The sequence below is a fragment of the Martes martes genome (assembly GCF_963455335.1).
Source record: "Martes martes genome assembly, chromosome: 13".
In the NCBI taxonomy this organism is placed as follows: domain Eukaryota; kingdom Metazoa; phylum Chordata; class Mammalia; order Carnivora; family Mustelidae; genus Martes; species Martes martes.
The window spans coordinates 89327348-89350756 of record NC_137901.1 but is presented as its reverse complement, the minus strand read 5'-3'; positions in this window follow the sequence as shown (position 1 = coordinate 89350756).

The window sequence follows — 23409 nt, the reverse complement described above, 5'->3', positions numbered from 1 at the left end:
GGTTTGCGGTGTGGGTTCGGGGTTATTTTTTTTTTTCCTCCGGTCGGTGGGAGCAAATGTTAGATGACCTCAACTGGGAATGCTGGCTGAGTCCTGTGTGGCATCCTGTCCTAAGTAGTCTGGCCCAGGCTCACTCTCATGCTGGACGCAATGTTCTAGAAGGAGAAAGAAGCACGTTGGACTCCGAAATGGCATGTCTGTCGCCACACGGCCACGTAGACGGCAGCAAGTCGTGAGACCACTCAAGGTTCAAGGTTAAAGGGGATTGACTGAGGGCTTCTGATTGGGGGGTTGGGGGAGCATGACTTCCTCTGCCCTGTGGTCTACTTGTGGCTTTCAGCAGCTAGAGAGAAGGAGGAGAGGACAGACATGGTCTTGGGCTAGGCGGCAGGTGCCGGGACCTACCGCTCTCTCTGTCTGGAAACTTCCTTTGCTGAGGCTACTTCCGTTCATCCTATTCTCCAGCTCAGCCATGGATTTCTCAAGAAGCCTATCCTAAGCCCTCACGTCTGATCTGTGCCCCTGCTGCACGGTCCTGGGATTTCGCGTACCTCCCACCAGCACGTTCATTACCCTGCCACTCAGCAGTCTGTTCACGGAACACATTCCTCACCCAGACCTAAGCTGATCGGAGGCTGCATTTTGTTCATCTTGTTTACAACGGATTCCCCCAGTGCCTGGAACATAATACGTACTCAGCACATCGCTGCTGTCTTCTAAATAGCTTGTAACCATGTCTTTAAACACAATTTAAGCCTGATTTTATGATAAGCCTGGGTTAGATTTCCCACCGGATCCTGAACAAAGAGCTCACGTTTCCGCAGAGCGACCCGGCAGTCGACACGTGTGACCTTTGGAAAGAGCATTTCCCCGTCGGTCAGGTGCAAACGTGGCCCTTCCGGACGTTCAGACGGAAACCACAGGGCAGCCACGGAAATGAAGTCGTAAGAAGAGAGAGCTTTTCAGCCAGATAATTGGATTTCTAAACATATGCATATTTTATGCCTCCTCGTATTAAATCATTCATGGAGAATGTGTTGTTGATAAATAAAATAGTGTCTGACAACAATGAGCAGACACATAATGATTTTCTCTTTCACACTTGGTTAGGTAAAAAGTTTGCCATCATGGGCTGTCAACAGTAAGTGATGACTGTTATTAGGAGCAAAGACGTGTGAGCGTTCAGAGCAGGCGGGGAGCCTCAGACCCCGAACCCGAGCTCGGTGATCAGAGCGGCTATTGGCGACCGTCCTGTCCTCACCGTCTGCTGAGGGATTCAGGAAGCCACGGAGCTAGAAGGGCCACTCTCTCTTTCAGGAGCTACCCAGCCTGCTTCCCGGCTTGGTCTTCCACGATGGTCACACACACGCTCTCCCGGCCCCCGAGCCTTCCCCAGGGACAAAAACTCAGTCACGTGTGGGCCAAGAGGAGAGCCTCTTTGGCTTTTGCTTCATAGAAGGAAAGGAGCGCATGGCGGGGCTAGACAGGTGTAGAGTGTCCCTGCTGTCCCTCGCCTGTGTCACCAAGACAGCCTTTCTCCGTTTTCCCTCCTGCCTCCAACCTGAGCAGAAGTGGGGGGTCCTCGGACAAGACTCTGCTGGTGCCTGCAAATCCCCCCACGTCCAGGGCGGCGGGAGTTTCCATCACCTCCTACTGCCCACGCCCTGCCGTTAGCAGCCTCTGGAAATGTGTTTTACCCAGTTCTGGGCTGTCATCGGACAGCTCCCTGGTGCTCCGCCACGCTGGAAGCCACCCGTGCCGTGGAGGCTGCGTGGCCCTGGCTGGATTTCAGGACTTGGAACAGTCCAGCTGTGTCAGCTTACTGGTTGGTCAGACAGAAGCCGTGTTCGTTCCTTCATTTGCCTTTTGTGAATCACGAGGTCGAGAGCAATGCATTTTCCAGCTTTTCCATAGTCCAGGCAAAGCACGATCTTTTTAGCTTTCTGAAAGGAATTAATATGAGTGAGGTCTGAGCACCAGCAAGGGTAAATTGTGAATTATTGGGGATTAATTGTAGCCACGAAAACAATCATTCTCAATCCGACCGAATCGCAACACAAAGGAAGACCCCTGAGGAGTGTCTCATCTCTGGCTGACAGATCGACAATTTCTCCATTCCAAATTTACATTTCTCACTCCTTGAGAAAACATTATTTTTGAATATTTTTAAACTTAAAAGCATGTTTAATATATAACACATTTAGAAAAACATGGACATTGAAGATAAGAAAAAAAATTTTAATTATTAAAATCCTACCTCCCCAGGGGCGCCTGGTGGGCTCACTTGGTGGAGCACGTGACTCTTGATCTCCAGGGTTCTGGGTTCAAGCCTCACGTTGGGTGCAGAGAATACCTAGAAAAAAATCCCACCTCCCCAAAGGAAAAAAAAATCTATGAGTAATTGGAGAATCTTCCCAACATAGCAGAAAACCTAAAAGTAAATATTCATCTATGGTTTTCAGAACCCTCATGTAGTCTTCAATTTCCAACCAGTTTGGATCCAAACAGCATTTCCCAAATGACATCTCTCTTACAAAAAAGGTACCATATAAGCAAAATGTAATACAGGGAAACACGAAATCTGTTGGACTTTGCCTGACTTATTTAGTTCTAGGCTTGAGTTTGTAGGGTGCATATATGTTTAAGCTGAATGGTACACAGCGTGTGCTCCTCTCACTTACCTGAGGGAAACCACGCCCAGATTTAAACCTGTAACTCGGAGGGCTCTGTCCCTAAACCACTCTGGGTTCTCACAAGCCAGTCCACGACCTTGGGAATATGTCTCCCTATCAAAAACCCGATAGTCAATTACTCAGTGGATTCTCCAGATCGTTTAAGCCTGGAGAATGTGCTTAAATTTTTAAAAAATCCCACAATCGAGGCTGCCACAGACGCTGGTGTGCTGATGAGATGTCACTCGGGCTGAGCAGCAGAGCTGGGGTTTTAAGAAACACTTGAGACCACCGAGCGACTTTTCTCTCCCACAGAGGAAGTGCTTCGTTGTACACACGAAATCCTTTCCCTTGGAAAAAAGACAGCCAGGGGGCTGCAACTTCCATCAATTAAACCCTGACCTCCTTTCTGTCATTTGCACCTTCTCTTCCTTAATGACGGCTTTTTAAAGAAGCTGCCGATGGATAAGCACTTAGATGGTTCGATGGTTCTCTGCCCATCGTCTTTTTTGCACGACTTGGAGAAGTTCTAATAAGGAAAATAACCACCATCGGCTGGAGACCCAGTGAACAAAGGGCATGTATTTTATTTTCACTTTAACAAAGAAAGTTATATCCAAGCAGAGCCCTTCTGAAAATTTTGAGTGAGGAAATTACAGTTCTACATTTTGGTCCTTGTAAAATTTTTGCTGGTCAGATCCAGAGACATCGTTACAGTGAAAGGTACTGTTCTTGAGGGAAAAAAAAAAAAATGAAATTTAGGAACCCTCAGGAGCACCAAGGCAAAGTACACAACAGCTAATGCAAGAAGTTAATACAGAATTGGAGGAGTTGGTCACACAGGAGAAAGACAAATAATGATGAGAAGGGCTCTTCCCTCGTAACTAATTTTCCATTTTTTTTTTCATTCTGTTTTCCTGCTATGGTTTTATGGATGTGCCGAAACGCCCTAGGCAACGAGCTGGTTGTAGACGTGGTTAGGACAGCCCAAGGTCTCATGCTCCCGTTTGCAAGCACTGGGGGTCACGCGTCTCCCCCACCGTGTAGCACCCCATTCTGCACCTCGACGTCGTGCAGAGATTTCATTGCCCAGCAGGTTCCCCGTCGTCATCAGTGCCATCAACCCTATGAACTTCCTTGTCCTCAGACTCCCTGCCACGGTCCTGGCTAAATCTCGGTAAACCCCCAAATAAACCAAAGCAACGGTGAGTCTATCACTCATCCGGTGGCCGGGAGCCCTTGGGCAGCCATGAATGCGTGCACGCACACGTGTTCACGTTCGCAGGCTGTGCTCGTGTATAATCCAACCTATGCATATCTGCCTATGGAACGCTCATGCATAAGCAGACAACACACATGTTCTAAAGGTACACACAACCGTGTAAATGCACAGCCACGTATTGTTTGCGCTGTCTTGGAACGTTCTAAAGCCAAAGTGGATCCGCTCATGCAGCAGATGCTCCTGGGGACTGTCTGAATGCAAGCCACATTGTCACATTGCGGGATACATGATAGAAAAGGCAAAAGCCCTTTCTCTGTGTCACTTCCAGTCCCGAATGACGCAGTGCGGCTCGATTTTGGGGGGCATGAAGGGAGCACAAAGCAGACAATGAAGCCTGTTCAGACGGCAAGAAGGGGTAGGGTTCCTGTTGGTAGTGATAAATAATCAGGACACGGCATGATGGGGGCCGTGATAACGGAGCCGGTACCCTTCATATGCAAGGCTGTCTGGCACCTGCCCCTCCCTGCCCCTCCCCCAGTCACAGGGGACAAGAATGCTTTCTGCCGAGCCATGTCGGGCTGCACCATGGACTGACTTCGGCCCCTGGAATGTGGACGGGGTTTCAGGGAGCCAGAGAGACGGTCTGTCGAGTTCCTGCCAGCCCCCTCTGCTCCTGCACCCACTGCAAACCGAGATGTGGGCTGCTGGGACAGCGTCTCTGCATGACGGGGACATCCCACCTTTCTTAAGGACTCATCTCCTCAACCGCCTGCCCTTCTCTACCCACAGGTCGGCTAGAGGAAGGAATCCAGAGAAAAGCCTTGTCTGTGTCCGTCCCCACAGCTCAGCAGGACTCCTTACGTTGGCATTTGCTTCTACCCTTGTAGGATGCTTCATTTATCCCAGGTTCTTAGCCAGCCATGCATATTAATCCCCCAGAAATATTTATTCTGCACCTTTTCCATCCCAGGCATAGATATGATGCAGTTTTAGGCAAGGGTGTGTTCTTTCTTTATGACACTTGCGTTCTACAGGAGAGCATTTCGACACACGAATGTGCACGAATGCCTGCCCCAGGGCTTTCTGAGTTAGCGGGTCCCGGGACTTTAAAACAACGTCCATGTCAACAATGTTTCATCACACTGTGATGTGCAGAAAACCGCCACCCTGAAAGGTGCTATCCACATAGATGCTTATTGCTAACGATCAACGGGGAAAACCCACCATTGTACCCAGTTAAAAAAAAAAGAAAGAAAGAAAGAAAGAAAGAAAGAAAAGTTTGCATCTGATGAAAATTACTGCTCTGTGTATTGATTCCACCCTTTCAGAATGAGGCCATCTCCTGGAATTGAAGCTTTCAGCGCTCAATACAAGGTGGTGGGTGATGGAGCTCTGCCTTTGAGCCGAGAGGCGAATAGCTCTTTCCCTTATTTGAATGATTGACTGTGTGGTCTGCCCCCCAGTCCCTGGTGCCCACGGTACTCTCTGGCACAGAGAAGGAAATTAACAAGTGTTTTTAGATACATGTGTCGGATCCGAAAGCAGCACTCAGTCTCTGTATCCACTCAGTATCCATTTGTTCATCTGGGGAGAATTTGTTGAAATCCGAAGTGCACCTTGCTGCTCAGATCCCAGCTCCCCTCCCCTGAGAACACAGCGGGGGTGCTCCTATGGACCTGGTTGCCCTTACCTGAGGCCATGTGAACTGCTGCGGCGGATGGAAAATGAAAATGAAAGCTTGGATGGATAAACACTCAAGTTGTTCGACCCCTGGGAGTTGGATTTTTTTTATTTTTTTTGCAAAACCTGGTTCACCCCAATTGACTGCCCCCCCCCACACACACTCCGCTGAGCATTGTACGACATGCAGACAACACAACAATAAACAGGACAGGCTCCACCCTAACGGTGCTGCAAACCTAATGAAAATGCCTAGGGGCACCTGGGGGGCTCAGTCGGTTAAGCGCTCGACTCTCTGATTTCGGCTCAGGTCATGATCCTGGGGTTGTGAGATTGAGCCTCATATCAGGCTCCTCACTCAGCCTAGAATCCACTTGTCCTGCTCCCTCTGCTCCTTCCCCCCATCCTACCCCCTCAAATAAACAAATAAATAAAATGTTTTCTAAAAGTTTTAAAAATGTATGTTTGTGTGTCTGTGTGTGACTAACAGAAAGTCTATCAGAATGGCAAGAGTGGTTCTACTTTGGTGTCGTGATTAAGTCAGGCTGTTCTGTTCTTGCATTGTCAGTGCCTTTCCCAGATTATCCTTAATAGAGACATATTGCTCTTATGTTCGAAAGGAAGTCACATATCCTTATTAACATTGGTTTTATTACTATGCCTCTTGCTCACCTGTGAGGTGTGAGGTCTTCCCTGCTGGGACACACTTGAGCAGGGCACGGTTTGCACATTGACCTCTAGGGCGGGCTTGACAAAGGAGGCTGTTCCCAGGAAAAATCCCATCCATCTACCACACGACCCGGTGTAAAGAGAAGCAAAGAATTCCCATAGCACGTGAAGGTCTGCAAGGGACCCATGGTCCCCGTCTGGTAGGGATGCAGGGAGAGCAAACAGTGAGGGGACTCCTATGGCATTTCAGCCCTCTGTCTGAAACATCACCAAAGCGCAATTGGGAATTAGGCATTATCCATCCATGTAGACGACTCAATGTGCAACATTTTCAAAGGGAATTTTTTTTTAAATGAATGGCAAGTAGAGATCTGGTAGTTAGACTGTCTTTTAACCCCTGTATTACGTCCCTACGTGTTCAAGGGTGGTTCTTACATGGCGAAAACCACCAGACACCAGAGTTGAAACTTCATAGGGTTTGCATTTATAGGAAGTGAAGGATATAGTTCTTTTTATGTGAATAATGGCAGTTGATCATTCTGAAGGTCATTTTATAAATATAATCTACCACTTATTCTTATGTGCAAATTGTGTAGGGGAAACAAAAGGGGATATCAAACTTGCCAACAGGGCTCTAAAGATTCTACAAACACTTCTGACTTTCTTCTTCTTTTATGCGATGAGTAGCCTAACAGAATTACATATCTGACAATGGCCGTGTGAATTCGGTTAACCAAACTTAGTGCGTTTGTTCATATTTCTGAAAATAGAGGCACAGGAGGTTGGCTGACGGGCAATTCAATTTCCTAGATACAGATGCTTTTATAAATAGTAATCCCAATCCCATGTAAAGAATGCTATATTATCTTCAAAATCGTTTCTGAATTCCAATCACATTTTGCTCAAATAAGATAAATAACGATGGATAACTTAGAAAGCAAATGAGATTACACATTAATAATCAAAAATGTTTAAAGAGCTATGCAACACGCAGAAGGGTACCCTTATCTATAGAAGGTAGACTTTGTTTATAATACAGCTTTCATTTGGGGGAGAGGAGTGCTTTTAGGTTAAGAGCATAGACATGGGATTGTGGATCCTAAAAATGAGCTCACAAAGCACGTCCTTCTGTCCGTGAGGCTTAATGTAAATCCAAAACCAGCGGGGCACCTGGGTGGCTCAGTTGGTTAAGGATCTGCCTTCGGTCATGATCCCAGGGTCCCGGGATCCACGCCGCATCAGGCTCCCAGCTCAGTGGGGGACCCCGCGTCTCCCTCTCCCCTCTCCTTGTGCTCTCTATCTCTCAAATAAAGAAACGAAATCTTTAAAAAAAAATTCCCAAAGCATTTCCAATTATGGATTTGAGAAGGACTCTGCTGATTCCTTAGGTTCCCTAATTTTTAAAATTACAGAATAAAGCACAGGGATACTCATACTGTCATCCAGTCATAGGTGAAGAGAAGTAATTTTTGGATAATTACAATGTGTTAAGTCATTTATAAATGTCCTCCGTTCTTCTGAGCCATAATTTGGAGGAATAGATCTTAGCTATACTACTCCCCTAGCAGGTCCTGAGGGGGTCCTCAGAAATCATGGCACTACCCTTTGAGACCCTAGGTTCCCCACACTTACAGAACAAATCCTTCCTACAGTGTGACTAACCTCCGACTGGCCCACAGGGCTGATGGCCTTGAAACCCATCCCTTGTAAATTTCCTCTCTTCCTGGGCGCCCTCTCTACTCCCCTACCAGCATTCCCTAATAATACCTCCCAAAGAAACTCTTTTCACTTGGACCCTCATGTCAGGGTCTGCTTCTAGGGCACACAACCTAAGACATCCCTGCGCTAGTTATGAGAACAGAGTTCCCCTAACTACCCCAGGTTAGGCGGAGATCGAAATTCAAATACGCAAATAAACATCTAAAAAATTATCTCCCTAATGTCAAAACAATTGACTCTTAACTCTTCAAACTTTCATATATTCTTAGTTTTTATTAATAGCCTTTACAAGTGGTTGCCTGCCTTCCTGTGGAAAATGGGGTCCTTAGTATCCATTGTTTGGTTGAACGAGTAAGAGCGCCTTTTAAAACCTTCTTAGAGGAGTGAGGTTATAATAGAAACACTCAGACTCACCCGATTGGCCTCTATCTCCCTCCCTCTCTCTCTCTATAATCCTGTTAGAAGAATAAGAATAAAATAGAAACTTGGCCTCTCTCCCTAGAGAGAGAGGCGAAACAGGAGGGCGGAGGTGAGAAGGAGAAATGTGGATAAATATATAGATATATAAATACATAGAATTCAAGTCTACTGATCTCTCTCCCCCAACTGTGATCTTTCTCTGTGAGAGAACCACAATCCAGAATTTGATACTCTTCACTCCCAGAAGCTTTCCGTTTAGCAGCTGGGGCACTCAGGGTCCTAAGGACTAGAAGCACCGTCAGCAACGTGAATTCATTGTATCCACAAAGGGGAGATTACAAACACAGAGTAACAAAACCCAGATCGAATGGATCTTAATATTTCATAAGGGGACTTAATTTATTTCATCACATTTTATATTAGTTATTCTAATAAATCTTTTCTCATCAGCAGTCCCGACAAATTTAATAGGCTTTATAAATAATCGGTCAATATTAACGGCGTCGTAAATTCATTTCAACTTTGGAAAGAGTCCCGGCACTTACTTTTGGGCTGTACTCTTGCAAACAATCCATAATTCACAATTAACCTTGGTTAAAAAATCTGACAGGTATCTGATTCCGGCAAATGACGGGTTTTGCTCGGATGCGAAAAAACAAGTTCCCTATAATTATAGGTTTTGAGAATACTAATTTCAGCGTACGTGAGCCCTGGGCCAGGAAATTGCTGAGAATATTGTTCATGAGAAATGCTCCGTGGAGGAGAAAATCCCAAGTTTAGAGGAACAGCTGAAATGTGAATCAGAAGCTGTTATTCTGTCATTTATTTCACGAGCTTTCTTCCCATTCAGGCATTGGGCAATATGAAGGGTGCTAAGTGTTTTTAGCTTTTCACCTGAGGGGCACACCTGTTCAGAAAATGCAATGCGTTGCCTAGTCCTTAAGACGCATTGATGTCTTTCTCTTGTCCGCTCTGAAAAACAGTACCAATTAAGTCTTGACTTTTAATAAGCATGTGACATTGACATGAAAAAAGGTTCAGTTCCTTCTTTGAACTCCCAGCCACTGATCACAAGATCGACCTGACACCATGTTATTATTCGAAATGTTCTAGTGAATACGGCAACAAATTAACACTTAGGAGGCCAAGGGAGAGATTCTACAGCTGACCCTTGAACAACGCAGGTTTGAACTTCGCGGATCCACTTGCCTGTATTTCAATAAATATAGTCTAGGGCTGTAAATGTATTTTCTCTTCCTTGGGGTTTTCTTTTTTAAATAGAATTTTATTTTTTAAAATATTTTGTCTATTTATTTGACAGAGATCATAAGTAGGCCGAGAGGCAGGCAGAGAGAGGGCGAAAGCAGGCTCCCCACTGAGCAGGGAGCCCAATGTGGGGTTCGATTCCAGGACCCTGAGATCATGACTTGAGCTGAAGGCAGAGGCTTAACCCACTGAGCCACCCAGGTGCCCCTTAAATAGCATTTTAGGGGCACCTGGGTGGTTTCGTTAGTTAAGCATCTGCCATCAGCTCAGGTCATGATCTCAGGGTCCTGGGATCGAGTTCCGCATCGGGCTCGCTGCTCACTGGGGCATCTACTTCTTCCTCTCCCCCTACTGCTCCCCCTGGTCGTGCTCTCTCTGTGTGTGTCAAATAAATACATAAAATCTTTAAAAAATAACATTTTCTATATTTGTAGCTTACATTATTGTAGGAATCAAGTATGTAGCACATAGAAGATGAAAAATACGCCCTCATCAATGTCTATATTATCCATAAGGCTTCAACAAGAGGCTCTTAGTAGTTAAGTTTAGGGGGAGTCAAAAGTCATCCATGGATTTTCGGCTATGTGGGAGGTAGGCACTCCAACCCCCATTTGATTCAAGAGTCAACTGTATTTTGTCATGTTTTTATTTCTAACTTAAAGGTCAAGTTAGTTTTTTTTTTTTTTAACAGATTTTCCCCTTTCATGAGATAGAGAACTTTCTTATGAACCAGTTTTAAGTTTTCCCAGCTTTTTAGGCAGAGCTGAGAGCTTTAGGTGGAAACACCCAGACTTCAATATCCATTTTGGAGCAAAAATTTTCAAGTTTAATATACAACAACTACACTCTAAATAATATCCTGATATTTTGGAGCAAGATATTGAATGCAAAATCATGACTTCGGGGGAAATTTTAAATATAATTTTTTTTGAAAAGAATTAAGACCTCAGTCCCAAGCAGGATCGTTGGGTGCTTCTCACTGTGTGTCCTCATGGACTCTAGGAAAACTTAGGGTTCACAAGGTATTGTTTTACTGGACAAAAATAAGGTTGCAGAGATCTTGCAGGTAGAAACAAGGTTGTGTGGTCAAAGCCTAGTGGGAATACTGGAAATCAACTGAGTTATTTTCTGAAGATGTGTATCATTTTGCTATACATTGTCTGCTTTCAAACATTTTAGAATACCCAAGGACGCACCCCTCTGAGTCTTCCTAAGTGGTGTCACCACACAACACCAGAAAACAACACTGTATTAGCATAAAATTTTTTTCTGATCTCACGGCCTCCCTGCTGGGGTTTCCTGAGACCCTCAAGGGTTTCCATGGTCCCATTTGGAGAAGTGCTGCTTCAGAATGTAGAGCTGAGGGGATGTGAATAAGTAAAAAAAGCTACCTTCCATTTACAGTCATTCGTGACCTTGCATGCACCAACCTACGTCCCCCGCACCTGTTGAAAATCCACATATGACATTCGATTTCAGTAAAACATGGCTGCAAACAGCCTACTGATGGGTAGCCTCGCTCATAACATATACAGTAGATTAACACGTATTTTGTGTGCTCTGTGTATTACATGCCGTAGCCTTACAATAAAGTAAGCCAGGGAAAAGGAAATGTCATTAAGAAAATCATAAGAAAGAGGCAATACATTTACTGTACCGTATTTATCAACGAAATAGCTACATAGAAGCGGACCCACGCAGCTCAAATCTGTGTCGCTCTAGGGTCAAGTGTGTATAATTTCTGTACATGTTTGGGTCATGTCCAACAACTCACTTGGTTCCTATAATATCCCTGTACCCCTGTGGATATTCCAGGCAGAGATCATAAACTCCTTCCTAGGTGTGAAAAGCGAGGTCCCAGCGTTTGCACACAAGCTCAGTGTGCAAGTGTGCTAGTAAGTGTCTACACCAAGATACACCCCAGATTTTCAGATCTAATGTTCCTTCCACATGCTCTTTCTCTTCCCGACATTTAGCACATCCAGGATAGACGTTAAATATGCGTACACGATGTCAGGTCTCAGAATCAGAGCAGAAATGTAACAGGAAGACCCAATTAAGAAGATACTGAAGCCACATAAAAATGCAAACAGCGGAGTTAGACGAGAATTCTTTTTTCTCCTGACTCGAAGAGACCCATCATTCGTTTCCCTAACCTCTCTCAGAGCTAATTGATGTCCCAAGTCATAAAAGAGTTCAAGCCTGTGTTTCCACCCCCCGCAACCCTCCCCATCATCCCACCCTAACCCCGTCATGACACACATGCATCTACCTGCCACTTCCTCTAGAAAATATGTTTACGGGTCCTGCATAATTATTCGCATTTTAGCTTACGCCTTCCTTGGGTCTTAGAAACATCAGCCAAGAGTGAATGAAATACACAGGAATGATATGTTAAGTAACCTCTTCCCATATCAGACCTTTGTTACCTTTATTCTCAAAGAATTAAAAAAAGAAAAAAGAAGACAAACATATAATTCTTAACTCAATACAAATTCATTTCCTTCAACGAGAAGTCTTTTAGAAAATGATCATTGAGGGGTGCGTGGGTGGCTCAGTGGGTTAAAACCTCTGCCTTCGGCTCAGGTCATGATCTCAGGGTCCTGGGATCGAGTCCCGCATCGGGCTCTCTGCTCAGTGGGGAGCCTGTTTCCCTTCCTCTCTCTCTGTCTGCTTCTCTGCCTACTTGTGATCTCTGTCTGTCAAATAAATAAATAAAATCTTAAAAAAAAAGAAAATGATCATTGAGGAGATAATATTTAAAAATGATAACCCTTGGGTTTACCATTTTTTGAAGTGAGTGTCTCATAAGATGAGACAGACGCTTATGTATTTGGAGGAATTTTATTAGCCTTAGCAATTGTTAGTAAAGCTCATGGTCAAATGAAATATATTGAGAGGCGTCCTGCAGGATTTTAAAGGGGTAAATAACTTCACAGAACGTGTGGGATTTACAGTCTCTAGAATCTGAGAGCCCATTCCTGAAGCTGAAAAATTATACTGAACAAAATAAATCGTTATAATTGGACCAGACCAAAAAAAATGTTTGAAAGATAAGCTTCCTCTCAATAACAAGAATTGTCGTCACAGTCCGTCACCCCATCTGGGGGGTAAATTCTCCTCGAGGACACAGCAACATGAAAGGAAACGTCTCCAATAAAACAGGAGGGGTTGGTTAAACAACCTGTCAACTGTCCCCCCATAATGTGAGTTTATCATGTTTTCTATAGAAGAGACGCATGGGGGAAACCAAGGGAAACGCCAGACCTTGGATTACCTTGCAGGAAACTCTGCAGGCAGCAAGGAACATCTGGGCCAGTAAATAACCAGGACGAAATAAGTGGCTTTGTTGATGTGGAGAGATTTAAACGGGCATAACAATCTACAAATAAGACGGGGAGTCGCTGGAAGAATTTAAAGAAGGGCAAGGTCATTAAAGTCAAGTGGAGCAGAAAAAATACGCCAAAGGCAGTGAGGGATCATATTTCCTGAGAACTCTCCCCCCGATGTGGCTGCACAGCAAAATTCAAGTGAAATCCCTGAACGGGAATCTCTGAAAAGTAAATGAAGAGAGATTTTTCTAGAACGTCGTAGATGTTCTAGAAAGGGGAAGGGGAATTCCCCAGAAATGGAAGTGGGCAAGGATGTCTTAGGCAAAATAAATAAGTAAATAATATAATATAATAAAATAGTAAGGGAAATTGTGATAAGAAAACCCACTTCCTAATGATGTATCAGAACTAAGAGGCTTTTAAAAACCACCTTAGAAGCCAACATAGACCCATGAGGTTTGAGTTTAAGCTCATGAACTGTAAGCAAAAAAAAAAAAAAAAAAAAGCCATTTGGATTCTCAGACCCATTCATTTGTACTTCACCCAAAATTGCAATGGAATTAGTTACTTGCTCCGGGAATATTAATGGGCTCTCAGTACAGCCTCGCTATGTACCAGGTGCTGGATGAACAAGGGAGAAGAGGTCCTTCCCCTTTGGAATTTATATTCCAGGAAATAACTTTTCCCAGGCAAACGTCATTGGCAAGAAGCAAATTTGTACATGTGGGACCTGTTCCCAGAAAACATCCTGAGAGCGATAAAAAGTGACAGCGCGTCGTCATGAGATTAGGGGGGGAAACTTTGTAAAAACCAAAGAGAAGAATTCAAGAAGGTTGCTTGTCCAAGGTCATGTCATAAAGGAACACGCAGGATTAAGGCGTTCATGCTGGGACATCAGTGCTTCCAACTCTTGGACACAACCTGATATCTCGGGTTTCAAGGGATAATCCCCAGTGACACACACATGTCCACACAAACACACTCACACACAGTCACTCACTTCTCTGTCCACACTATCATATATTCATCACATTCTCCTTAAAGAACAGGAACGCGGAGCACATGTTGGAAGGATGTCCATAAAAATGGTTGAAATAATGTTTGGTTCCTGAAGGAGTCTATGAACGGTTGGAGAATACTAGAATCATGGGTTTTTAACCATGATGGGTGCATGGGTTTTCCTAGCTTCCATCTGACCTCCGTTTTGCTCCCTCAGCTGCCTGTGCCGTCCATGTAAAGGGCACTGTGTTTCCATGGGAACGACCACCATCCCCATGTGGCTTGATGGGTGACTCAAGGGTACCAAGCTAGACTCACCACACATTTGCAGGCTCCTTGGCCTGTAGAAACAAGATCCAGAGAGGGGTTTGGTTGGAGAATGAACACATGAACTCAACTGCATTTTGAGGGCAGATTTTAAGAAAGAAAACCACAATTTCTTGGGTGGGATCCAAAGCCAGTCATCGGGTCTTGACTGTAGCATCCAGTGAGTGTCTGGCTCTTCCCCAGGCTCTCCCAACAGCAGAGAAAGCACATTTGGGAGGATGGCACGAAGGGGCTAAGGTCTTCACGGAACATAGTTTCAGATGAAAAACAATTCTGGTCATTGGAGGACTCATTGGCAAAAACGAGCTTTCCGTGGCCAGTCCATTGGAAATTGTGGTTAAGAGTCTGAGTCAGAGAGATGCCACTTGGAAGCTGAAGTTACTAGAACTACTAGTTACTAGTATCACTGTTGCTGCTCTTGAAATCCAGAAAAGGGAGCAGAGCTGACAAGGGTGTTCATGAGACCCTTAAGCATTCATAGGAGGTGCACGTCGGCCGCCCCTGTGTGAGGATGTGTACGAATGTCAGGTGTTCACACCCCGGACTCTGCTTGCTGTGGAATTAATCTCCCGTGCATGGCGCCTCTCCAGCTTCTACTAAGTCCTCTTTCATTAGGGAGGTATACGGCAATCATTACAAAATTAAAATAAAGGTTTGACTTCCCCGAAGATTACAAATGGTGACTCCTAAGACAGGAAAGGAAAGGAAGGCTTTAGGGGGAAAAATTAGGCACACAGAGTAAAACAAAAGACTAAGATTTTTCAAATACTGGATATGAAATTCACACAAGTGGCTGGTTTATCATGTACAAGACTGAATTAACTACAGCTAATTGGACACTTCCCCCCCCCCCTTTGATCATTTCTCTCTTCTCCCTCTTTGTTCATTAAAAACTGCAAAGTGTAGAGTCAGGGAAAGGGAAGGAGGGACGAAGGAAAGAAGGAAGGAAGGAGGAGAGAAAGAAGGAAGGGAGGGTGAAAGGGAGGGAGGAAGGGAGGGAGGAGGAGGACTTCCCTATAATATATTGCTTCCAATTTCATCAATAAAAAGTATATAATTTTTCAGTCATTTAATACGAATCTTGCAAGTCGTAATAAAATTTGCTTTGTAAGGAATGTATCCTTTTCTCTGAAGTGAGCGACAGCTAATAGGATGAAAATAGTAATAAACAGAAAAATGTGAAGAGAGTCGAGATATACAATAATTATCTTAATCTACAAGCTGCAATAATTCTTCCACTCACTGGGTGAGCTGAGGATCAAAAGCACTCCCTTATTTCCCTGCTGGGTTGATGGCATATGGAAAACGAAAATATTACTTATTTTTAACAAGCTCATTAATCATGGTGCAGTGTTAACATGTTAAGACCTAGGGATTAGGTCTAGTTATCATTTCTTGGCACAAAATCCATTCAAGAAATAAATCTTTAGAATGAAAATGTTCTTTACGAATACATTATGTATTTATTTGGACCTTTGGCCTCTGTTCCGCAGGACTTCTGGGAGCCAAATTATGCAGGTGCCTTGATTGAAATGGATTTGGGGGGTGGTCACCGCATGGAAGGGCACAAGGAATTATGCATCAGGCAAGTGTAGATGGAAAAAAAATAAGTTAAAATGTTTTTACATTTGTATTCTTGCCCTCCCCCTTCCTTAAAAGCTAGTTTTATAAACACACTATAGCTACTAGGAAAGAAATTGATTTTGTCATCATGAACCCTCGATGTTGCATTCTTATGTATTTTATTGGCAATTAAAAGGCACTAAAAGCTGAGAATGCATCATAACAAAACAAGAAATGCGTAGTAATCATATGGGGCAGAAAATAAATTAAAAGATGGCATTTTGCATCCCATTATCACGTTGGCTACACGATATTAAGTGATTCAGATAAAAATGTTTAATACTCAGTGAATCGGCTTTGAGTAAAATGTGAAAGTTAACATCCCCCCCCAACCCATTCCCAAACACCACTACGATAAGAATATTGATTTTATTCTTAAGGCGTACCCCCAAGAGGCAAGGGATCAAGGATCTGGGTAGTAGAAACAACTCGTGGAAGGTGCTGACAGTGAGAAAGCTAGCCCTACAGGGAGCGGAGGGGTGGGGAGGCAAAGAGCGATGGGCTTCCCTGCGCAGCGCTTCACCCCTCCCCAGCCCCGCGCCCCCGGCCCCCGGGAAGGAGTTCTCCCGGGAGAGTTCATCAGAGGCTCCCGCATGGCCCGCGTCCCTCCCTGCTCACTGTCCAGGGCGCGCTGGGCGCGGGCATCCCGGCCCTCTTCCAGCTCTGCTCCGGGAGGAGGATGGCGGCTGCTCCAAGACCCTCCAAACAGGGGCCTGGAAGTTCCTGCTCTGAAGAATCTGGCCAGCCCAAGAGGAAACGGCTAGAGGGGCCCATCTCAGGGTTTCGTAACAAAACCACCAGCTGATCACCCGTAGAGATGCCCACCGAGGACACGCGGTGCCTGCACTCGGACGGATGCTTACCGGCCCCCTGTCGGAATGGACATGGATCCCATTGAGGAACTGAGGATCACGAATGAGGAAATCAGCACTTATGAATGAATGGTGCTTCAGCAAAAACCGACCTGGAATAGCACAACCTGGAAGAAAGGGAGGCTAGGAAGGAAGACAGGGTCCCAAAATAGCAAAGAATCAAGACACAGAAATATAGAAATATGGGCATGCAGTAGACAGCTGTAGACAGGAATCCATAAAATTCCAAAGTAGTAAAAAGTGATTGCCTCTGGGTTGAGGGAAATGGATAAAAGGTTAGAGATCTTTTTCTTCTTTCTTTCTTTCTTTCTTTCTTTCTTTCTTTCTTTCTTTCTTTCTTTCTTTCTTTTTTATTTTCTTTCTCTTTTTAAATAAGCCTGTTTGGGTTATTTCTGTTTGAAATCTTCTGGATAGGTGTATGGAAAATTTTGATTCTCAAAAAATTTAATGAAACATGCCAATTCTTTCTCATTTTTTTCCTTGGCAATACACATTCTGACATCAAGAGTGCCCAACTGATTGGCAAGTATGTACCATTCCTACTCTGACAACGTACACCATTACCCGAAGACCGAAATTGAATAGAGCCCGTTAGACCTGGCACATTCACAGTGAGCATGAATCCCACAGTCAGGGTCCCCAGGCCCACCCCAGCTGCGGTAACTGGCCAGCAGGACTCAAGGAACTCAGCACAGAGTCAACTCACGAATGTGGCAAAAAAAAAAAAAAAAATGCAAACAAAATTAACAAATGGAAAATGTGCATGAGGTGAAGTCCGGAGGAAAGCCAGGTGCAACTTTTAGAATCTTCTCCCAGGACAGTCACAAGAGAAGCACTTAATTCCTCCGGCAGCATGGGTCAATATGTCTGAAATATCATCTACCAGGGAAGCTCACGAGGGACTCATCAAGGTTTTTATACGGTGCTGGTTACATAGGCATCTTCTACTTGGTGCTACCCAAATCCCAGGCCCACAGAAGGAAATCAGGATGTCAGCATAAACTGTATTGTTTGCGTAAATAATTGGGACACAGTGAGCCATTCTTATCAAGGAATACTTGGAACACTCCTGAAATCCAATTCCAAGATGCCATCTAAGAGCCAACCTTATAAACTGGCCTTTCAAAGGACAGCAGTCTTGGGATTGCTATGCTAACTCTTTCTTCACCCAAGATGTGTGGAAGCTCAGGGAAGAAACTTAACTTTCTTTTCCACTGGACATACAACTGGAGGACTGTGATCCTGGGACTGCAGTCAGCCCCTATTGCCTTCGCTAAAAAAAGGAAATTATGTCTTTTTGGAATGGATCCAACAGAAGAAAAAAATGAGAGATGATAAGAGAGAAACCATATCCTTCTGAGCTCCTAGATACAACCGTACATGCAGCTCAAACTTCCCTGGATGCTTATTTTGTGAGCCAATAAATTCCCTTCTTTTGTCTAGGCCTGATACATTTTTTTTTCACTTGTAAAAGAAAGAAACATCATTTATTTATCCTCTATAGTCCAGACCTTATATTATTTATGGTTCTTAGAAAGGAGAAGACCTTGAAGAAAGGTATGGAGAAGAAAGGAAAAGAAGGAGGAAGAGGAAAATTGTCAGGGATGAGAGTGAAGATGGAATTTAGGTTTTAGCTGAAATCCCAGAACAAGGAAAGTTTAAATGGGCAGCCGGAGCTGCCCCAGAGGACAACCAGCCATTAAATAAAATACACTGTCTGTTACATTGACAGAGCTGAAACTGAAACACTACCTTTAAAGTATTAGAAAAGGAGTATTAATTGGATTGTGAATGATACAAAACTTTGTAGCTTGTTCTGGGTTGATACCCTAGAGAAATCATTTCTAAAAACACTAGTGAATTAGATTTCATGCTTCAGGAGAACCCTTAACAGTGGATTCATATCCCTAATCTGGGGTGCTAGATATTTAAAACCTTAATATGAATGATAGACATGGGCCCTAGATTTTTTTCTGCCACACAAGAGATAAGGAAGGAAATCTTCTCAGCTTGTATTCCAGCCAAACTTCTTTTAGAAAAAAAAAAAAAAATCAAGCTGGGGCACCTGGATGACTCAGTAAGTTAAGTTCAGGTCATGTTCCCAAGATCCTGGGATCGAGCCCCATATTGGGCTCTGTGCTCAATAGGGAGTCTGCTTCTCCCTCTCCCTCTGCCCCTCCCCCTGATTGTACAAATGCTCTCTCTCTCTCTCTCTCTAATATAAATAAATAAATAAATAAAATCTTTTAAAAAATAGAAAAAAAACACACAATTGATTCCAAATGAACCAATGTTCAGAAATACAGATGTGGAAAGTGGCTGAAGGAAGTTCATATTTACCAAACTTGAGAAGCATTCAGACTCCTTTCAAAAGGTTACATAACATTGTTATGTTACCCTAAGAGCAATTCTCACCTTGCTAGTGTGGGCAGAACCGAAGTATCAGGTAATCACTCACTGTTAGTCTGTGGCAGGTGTCGCAGAGTGACAAAAGAGACAAGTTAACAGAAATGCGTGAGGGTGACCCCATAGGGGTGAATGAGAAAGTTAGTATATTTCAGGGTACTTGCCATTCACATCTGGTCATATATGAGCCCAATAATGCCAAAGTTGCCACAGAACACTAGAAATCCATATTCTACATGAAGTATCCAGATTTTTAAAAATTCTGCAATTAATTCAAAATGTTACATTGTGCCCACTGAAAAGAACACCTTTAAACTCATAGAATATTGTATGTCAACCATACTTCGATCAAAGATTTTTAAAAATTCAGTTATTTATTTGAGAGAGTGTGAGAGAGAGAGAGAGCACAAGGGAGGGGTGGGAGGTAGGGGGAGAGGGAGAGGGAGACGCAGACTCACCACTGAGCAGGGAGCCCCACATGGGACTCGATCCCAGGACCCCAGGATCATGACCTGAGCCAAAGGCAGATGCTTAACGCACTGAGCCACCCCAGGTGCCCCTAATTTTAACTTTTAAGGTTAATTTTACTTGCCATGGCAATCCATTGTTTGTGAATTATTTACGCAGTACACTTTGTAATAGGTATTCAGTTTTTCAATTGTGGAGTTAATTTTTTTTAAAAATTGGAGTGTACTGGCGTGATTGCCTTCAAAGCCTCACAAACAGCCCCGTGAGCTGGACTCAAGCATCACTCTCTGTTTCTACAGATGAGGATAGTGGGGCTCACGTGGGTCTCACCTGAGATCCTGCAGCTGAATGGGGAGGAAAGGGGACTTGAGCCCAGGACCCTAAATGTCAGGTTCTTTCCTAGAATTTGCTGTGTCTGTCCTGCCCTTCTCCACCTACAGTGCCCACCACACAATTTGCCAGGGGGTAGCAGAGTGAGAGAAAGAGTAAAAACCAACGGCCACGATGCCCCTGGTCTGTGGGCACTGGGAATGCATATAAGATTGATTAGAATTCACTGGGCTCCGGTTCCTTCCTCTTGTCCTGGGACTGGGACCTGGATCACATGACCCTTCTGAGCCTCGGTTTCCTTGTCTCTAATACAGAGACAGCGGTAGCTTCCTTACTTGCTCGACCAGGTCACGATCAAATGAAGGTAGTGTCAATGTGAAAATGCCACTGGTATCAAATAGGGTGTTATATTAGCATAAGGGACGAGTGTGGGAGGGGGACATCGCCAATACTGTTTCAGCAAACAAGATCATGAATACAAAAATTAGTGAAGTATGGAGTTCAAAGCAGATTACGGGTTATGTCTGAATTTTTACTGAAACTGGACAGCCGTCCTAAATGATTTTGCAAAGATGCCGAAGTACTCGAAAAACAATGAATTTTTCTGCAGAGGCAAAATGCCTCCCAAGAATTGAGGGGTCTGTCATTTCAAATCTAGGTTCTATAGCCTTGTCAAAGAAATAAACCTCCCCTCAAAAATCTTAGTTCTGAACCCTGTGATTCTCTACGAGGGGTGATGTTTCTGCCGGAAGAATTTGGTAATGTCTGGAGACCTTTATCACAACTGGGTGGAGCGTGTTCCTGGCTTCTAGTGGGTAGAGGTCAAGGATATTTTAAACTACCCACAATGCACAGGACAGACCCCCCCCCTCCAACCAAAACTTAGCCCGCCCAAAATGTCAAGGTTGAGAAATCCTGTTTTATATCAGAAAACCAGGACTCAAGCCTGTGTCCTCTGAAAAGTTATGTTTCTGTGATTCATGTCAAACACCTTCTTTTAACACCAGGAGATATATCTTCTAGAGAGTAGTACCAGCCCTGTGTCACTGGGAACTTTTATAACTAGTGCCCTTCACCTCTCTGCCCCGGGGATCTTGCCCCTAAAGTACAAGAACAAGGCACTCACCATAAAATCATTGCATGGAGCTCTGTAATTTAGTCCAGGAATGACCAGGAATGAAACAGATCTGACTACTGCCGACCAGTTTCAGGAAGGATGGTGACCCACACCACTGTGGAAATGTGTGCACCTGTACCTTTAAAACAGTCTCTCTTTTGGAAGCCTGTCTGGGCAGGAAGGATCAGGAATCTATTAACTCAGACACATTCCCTTTAAATAAAATGGAAATAGGTACTTTGGGACATTACTGGCTATCTCAGGAAATAATACTTAAATCTGCATCAGCGGCTACAATGTGACCACAGAAAAATGCCCTGAAATTTGGTTTCCTTTACCGAGGTTTGGTAAATTGCCAGCCTTAAATAAACGTTTTGCTGAATTAATGAATATAGCTTCTCCTATACGTATTCTCAAATATGTCAAATTCTTCTATTTTTTAAAAAGCGAAGTCAGACATCCTATAATTTTTAAACAATGGCAATAATATATTGTATGGCTTAAAAAGAAAGCTCTTCTGGTCAAAGAGCAAAACCTCAGAATTAAGACATATGTCCTTGTTTTTCCCCCCTCAAACAAAGTATATTTAAGCATCATTAGTTGAAAAGAAGAAGATTGACTCTGCTAGATTTAATCAGGAAAGGATTTAGTAAGGAATACTAAGAAGATGAAGAGTGGTTCCATGCAAGAGTAGAGGAAGTTCTTGTTTCGTGACAGGTTTGGGCCACACTCCAGAGAGCCAGGCTGGCCACGGAAGAACGAAGGTGGGCAGAGTGGTGAGATGGGCAGGACCATGGGATGTGAGGGGCTGTGATATGGGAGGAGCTATGATGTGGGAGGAGCCACTGGTGGGAGGAGCCATGAATGAGAGGGAACTATAATGTCTGTAACACCTGGAAAGCCACTACCAATCACCAACGACCCAAGAAACGTGCTGCACCTTTGCCATCACTGTATAATGTGGATGCCCTGTGTCCCTCATCCATCCTAATGTAGCTCCCATATCAAAATCTCTCACAGAAGAGCTAACTGGCAGAGCCCAAGTCACATGCCTCTACACTTGTGACTGTGAGGTTAGAAAACAGCTTCTGGGGACACCTGGGTGGCTCAGTCAGTCAAGCATCTGCCCTCAGCTCAGACTGTGATCCCAGGATCCAGGGATCGAGTTCCACCTCGGCTCCCTGCTCAGCAGGGAGACTGCTTCCCTCTCTGCCTGTTTGCTCCCCCTGCTTGTACTCTCTCCCTCACAAACAAATAAATAAAAATCTTAAAAAAAAAAAAAAAAGGAAACAGAGCTTCTGTAGTGTTTTCTTTCTATGTTGAGAAGCTGGATTTTCCATGAAGAGATCCATCAAAATGTGAAATGAATGTATGTCCCCTATGTCCACAATTTCTGGGTTTTTTTTTCTTCCTGGAAACACAGCTAGACTGTCTCCCAGCCTTTTCTGTGGTAAAGGAAGTGCATGACTGAGCCTGGTTAATGAAATGTGAGCAGAATTCCTCTGTGTTTTCCAGTATCTTCCCATGTAATCCTACTCTTTCCTCATCCACTAGTCAAGGGCAGGGAAGCCAGCCAATGCCTTTGAGATCCTAGGAGAGGGGCTTAGTCCCCAAGTGACGGTATGGAGCAGATCCCTTCATGGTCCAGCAGCTAAGTTGAGTCTAAACACACTTCCTTAGGTTGACTGAGTATGAATTTGCCTGTTACTGCTGCTAGCTTGTTTCATTTAATCCAGAGTACAATGATGAAACTTAGTAATACACAATTAAAGCCACAACCTCCAAAGAATTAGGAAAAATTATGACATCACTGTAAAGATCATTTCCATCACCCCTCAAGTTCAATCAGCAAAATTGTATGCAGTCCTTGGGGCTCAGCCTTTGCCATAAACCCTGTTAGATTTACAGTAACATTAACACTGGGGGGAGTGAGAATCATCAGAATGCACATTACCGAATATAAGAGAACAAATGCTCCTCATTCTCAGTAACTAAACTGCTTGTAAGGGCTTTGTAAAATTTCCGTTAAGAAAATGTTATAAACGCCTTTCTTTACATGCTTTACTAGATATTATATTCTTTGCATATTTATAACATTTTTGTTTGAAAACTAATATTTCTTTTGCTTCTTTATGGGTCATTTACTTGTCGTGTTAAGCTAAGAAGAATCATAAACAGATGTCTAAGATGCCATTGGCTCTAACATGTTACTTACTGCAAATCCGTATGAGCTGTCAATGGTTTGATTGTCTTACAGGTGAAGTAGGTGTGAACTCCAAAATGTTTC